Source organism: Mus pahari, chromosome 13 (genome assembly GCF_900095145.1).
Source record: "Mus pahari chromosome 13, PAHARI_EIJ_v1.1, whole genome shotgun sequence".
Taxonomy (NCBI): Eukaryota; Metazoa; Chordata; class Mammalia; order Rodentia; family Muridae; genus Mus; species Mus pahari.
The window spans coordinates 46,794,502-46,799,835 of NC_034602.1; positions in this window are offsets into that span (position 1 = coordinate 46,794,502).

Here is a 5,334-nt window from a genome sequence, read left to right on the forward strand (position 1 = left end):
ACACACACACATTCTACCGAGTAGAAATTGGGGATTCCATAATCTATGAAGAGGATTATTTTTGATTCTTCATCTGTAATCAGTAATTAGTTAATTGCCTATATCTTTTCATATAGGGATGGCACCTTATGGGAATTCCCCCATGAACCTTAGCATGTCAATTGATGATGTATTTTTTCAGGTTTTCTCTAAGCTATCATACTGTTGAGTTTGTATTATTATTACTTATTAACTAACTTATTTATTTACTTCCACAAAATGCTGTCCCCCTTCCCAGAGTTCCTCCCCCCATCCTTCCTCCCCTTTGATTTTGATAGGGTGACCCCCTTGAATATCCCTATCCTGGTGCATCAAGTCTCTGCAAGATTAGGTACATCCTCTTCCAGTGAAGCCTGATGAGGCAGCCCTCTGTTACATATGTGTCTGGGGCCTCAGACCAGCCCGTGTATACTCTTTGGTTTTTCACTCAACCTTTGGGAGCTCCCAGGGTTCCAGGATAGTTGATTCTACTTGTCTTTTTGAGGGTTGCCATCCCCTTCAGGGCCTTTAATCCTTCCCCTAACTCTTCATTGGGGTCCCCAACATCCATTCAATGTTTGGCTGTGTGCAGGGTGATAAAATGGACCAAGTTTGCATTCTTCTACTTGCAGATAGCCAGTTAGGCCAGCTCCATTTGTTGAAGATCCTTCCCTTTTCCCACTGTATGCTTTTGGCTTCTTTGTCAAATTTCAAGATTCCATAGGTGTGTAGGTTTATTCCTGGGTCTTCAATTCTGTTACATTGATCAAACTGTCTGTCTCTGTACCAATACCATGTGGTTTTTATCACTATTGTTCTGTAGTACTGCTTGAGGTCATGGATGGTAACTACTTCAGAAATTCTTTTATTGTTCAAGGTTGTTAAGGCTCTCCTGGGTTTGTTGTTTTTCTGTAGGAGGTGGGAATTTCTCTTTCAGGGTCTGTAAAAAAGTGTGTAGGAATTTCCATGGGAATTGCATTGATCTGTAAATTGCTTTTTGAAAAGGTGGCCATTTCCACTATGTTAATCCTACCTATCCATGAGCATGGGAAATCTTTCCATCTTCTGATATCTTCTTCAATTTCTTTCTTCAGGGACTTGAAGCTCTTGTCATACAGATCTTTTACTTGTTTGACTAGAGTCACGTCAAGATATTTTAGATTATTTGTAGCTACTGTGAAGGGTGTAGTGTCCCTAATTTTTTTCTCTAAGCGTGTTGATCATTTGTATAAAGAAGAGCTTCTGATTTCTTTGAGTTAATTTTATATCCAGTTACTTTGCTAAAGTTGTTCTTCAGTTGTAGGGGTTCTCTGGTAAAAATCTCAGGGGTCATTTATGTATACTATCATATCATCATTGAACAGTGATACCTTGACTTCTTCTTTTCCAATTTCTATCTCCTTTATCTCCTTTTGTCCTCTTATTGCTCTAGATAGAACTTCAAATACCACTTTGAATAGATAAGGAAAGAGTGAGCAGCCTTGTCTTGTCCCTGATTTTAGTGGGATTGCTTTGAGTTTCTCTTCATTTAAGGGCTTATATATCTTGTTGAATTTCTCAAAGAAGCTGCTCCTTGTTTTGTTGATTCTTTTTATCATTTGATTTGTTTCTAATTGATTGATTTCAGCCATCAGTTTGACTATTCCCTGCTATCTACTCTTCTTGAATGTGTTTTTGTCTTCATTCTAGAGCTTTCAGGTGTGCTGTTAAGTTGCTAGTATGAAATCTCCCCAATTTCTTTATGAAGGTACTTAGTACTATGAATTTTCCTTTTAGCACTGCTTTCATTGTGTTAAAATAACCATAAGTTTGGGTATGGTGTACCTTAATTTTCCTTGAATTCTAGAGTCTTTAATTTCTTTCTTATTTCTTCCCTAAGTCATCATTGAGTAGAGAGTCGTTTAGTTTTCATGAATATGTGGGCTTTCTGCTTTTCCAGCCTTAATTTTTGTGATCTGATAGGAGGCAAGAGGTTGTTTCAATCTTCTTGTATCTGTGGAGGCTTGTTTTGTGCCAGATTATATGGTTTACTTTGGAGAATGTTCTGTGAAGTGCTGAGAATGTATATTCTTTTGGGGTGAAAGTTTCTGTAGATAGATGTTAAGTCCACTTGGTTCATAAAATCTATTAATTTCATATGGTCTCTGTTTCTTATTTTCTGTTCCAATGACATGTCCTTTGGTGAAAGTGGGGTGTTGAAGTCTCTCAGTATCATCATGTGGGGTTCAATGTACGTTTTGAAATTTAGTATAGTTTCCTTTAAATTTGGGACAGAGTTGGCCAGAACTGAGAGGTCATCTTAGTGGGTTTTTCCTTTGATGAGTATGAACTCTCCTCCCCCACCTCTTTTGATGATTTTGTTTGAAAGTCTATTTTTATTAGATATTAGAATGGATACTCCAGCTTGTTTCTCAGGTTCTTTTGCTTGGAAAATGTTTTTGTAGCTCTTGACTCTGAGGTAGTATCTATCTTTGGTATGTTTCTTGTATGCATCAGAATGATAGATCCTCTTTACATATCCAGTCTGTTAGCCTATGTTGTTTTATTTGTGCGTTGGTGTGTCGAGATATTAATGACCAAATGATTATTACTTGTTGTGAATAGCCCTGGGGCTAATTATATTTGATGTTAAATTTGTTCTCCTGTGAAGGGTTGTGAACAAGGAGTGAGTCAGCACTCAGGTGATTTCCTGTAATCCTGCTTCCCACCTTAATTTGTAAAATAAAGGAGAGCTGATGATTGGGCACATAAAAGGGAAGGTAGAGTGAAGGAAGAGAAAATGGAAGAGAAAGAGAATCAGAGCAGAAGCACTTGGCCTGGAGAAACTGCAAGTTCTAAAGGGTCTCATAAGATGTTGAAGATGGTAGTATAGCGGTAGATCTGCCCAATCTAGATGCACAGAATGTAATCATCTTAACTGTGTTGTGTTTTCATTGCTGGGGCATATTTGGGTTGGAGAGATTTACAGAAACAATTAGTTTCTGTTATTTTGTTGTTAGAGATGGTATTGTGTTTGTGTTTGATTCTTTTTTGAGTTTGGTGTGAGGTGTTTAATTTCTTGTGTTTTCTTGGGTGTAGTTACCTCCATTGTTGGAGTTTTCCTTCTATTGTCATTTGTAGGGCTGGATTAGTAGAAAGATATTGTTAAATTTTGGTTTTGTCATGAAATATCTTAGCTTCTCCACCTATGGTTATTGAGAGTTTTGTTGAGTATAGTAGTTTGGGCTGGCATCTGTGGTCTTTTAAAGTCTGTAAGACATCTTTCCAGGTTCCTCTGGCTTTTAGAATCTGTTAAGAATTTGGGTCTAATTCTGGTAGGTCTTCCTTTATATGTTTCTTGGCATTTTTCCCTTGCAGTTTCTAATATTCTTTCTTTCTTCTGTATTTTTAGTGGTTTTGGTTATTATGTGGCAGGGGGATTTTTCTTTACTGGTATGATCTATCTGCTGCTTTGTAAGCTTCTTATACATTTATAACAATTTCTTTCTTTTGGTTAGGAACATTTTCTTTTCTGATTTTGTTGAAGATGATTTCTAGACCTTTGAATCAGAAATCTTCATCCTCTTCTATTCCTATTATTCTTAGATTTGGTCTTTTCACAGTGGATGTTTTGAGTTAAGAACATTTTACATTTAGCATCCTTTGACTGGTGTATCGATTTCTTCTATGGTATGTATCATCTATGCCTGAGATTCTCTCTCTCATCTTTGTATTCTGTTGCTGATGCTTATGTCTGCAGTTTCTATCCTCTTTCCTGGGTTTTCCATCTGCAGGCTTGCCTCCATTCATGTTTTCTATGTTTTCTTTATTGCTTCTATTTTCTCAACCTGTGTGATTTTATTTTCCTACATTTCTTTAGGGGATTTATTTGTTTCCTCTTTAAGGGCTATTTGACTGTGTTTTCCTTTATTTCTTTAAGGGAATTATTTACATCCTCTTTAAAGTCCTCTATCATCTTCATGAGATGGTTCTTAAGGTCACAATCTTGCTCTTCAGGTATATTAGGGTATCCAGTACTTCTATAGTCATAGATCTGTGTTCTGCTAGTATCATGCAGTATTAGCTTCTGTTGATTATGTTCATGTGCTTGCCTTTTGCCACCTGGTTGTTCTCTTGTATTGCAGGATTGGGTGTTCTGTTTGGAGCAGGAATCTCAGGAGACAAGTGCAGCTGTGTGTCCTGGGTTAGATCAGACCTTTTGGGAGACAGGGAGTTGGGGGTTAGGCAATGAGCTAATTGTGAGTGCAGGTAGAGATGTGGACAGATAGGGAGACAAAATTCCCAGAGGACAGGCCTGTGTCTCTTGGGTTTGGTGGTTTCCCATCAGGTGGTGGGAGTCTCCCTGTTTATAATAGGCCTCTTGCAAGACAGGCAGAACTGTGGGGTTAGGGGGGCAGCAGCATATGATCAGTAAGTGCATATTGCTGAGATTTTATGAGTTCAGCTTCTCTGCAATAATTAGAAGTCTTATGTTTTATCAGACATCCTTATACTCTGGCCATAAGACTTTTTCTGCCCCATCTTTGACAATATTTCATGTGCTTTATGTGTAGAGGTTTTGTTGTACATGTATCACTTGAGGTTGGATCACTTGGTCTATGGTCTAACCAGGTTGAGAATTTCTTTTGGGACCTAGGTGGATTTTCTATGTTAATTATTGTTATTAGTATGACAATAAACTGCTGTGGTTGGAATATTTTTCTTACTTCCTTTAGATATCTATCTATCTATCTATCTATCTATCTATCTATCTATCTATATTTTATCACTCTATCTATCGATCATCTTTAGTATTGAAGGATAATAGTGCAAGTCTATTTTTTTTTATTTTAAAGGAATTTTCGTAAAATGGCTGTCATAATATGCACCTTCTCCAACAATGTCTAAAATTCCTTTGTATTGGTACCTCTCTATCACTTTAGTTTTCTTGTTTGATAATAATCATTCTAAATGGGCAATGATGATATATTGCTATGCTTCTAATTTGGATTCTGATAATGACCAATGACATGGATTATTTTAAGCAAGATATGTTAAAAACCACACTTCATACATTTAAGTACTAAATGTTCTGAAAAACCTCTTTCTCTTATTTTGGCATTTATTTTTTCATTCATAAATATTATTACATAATTATTGAAATGAAGAATGCTTAATGTATTCTTAATGGTTTATTCTGAAGAATTACAGCTTTATTAACACAGATACATATAAAGAAATGCGTATCTTCTTTCATTATCCTTTCTCCTTTCCTCCTTCTTTCTTTCCCCAACAATTTAATGATATGTATTATTAATCTATGTATATATCAACTAT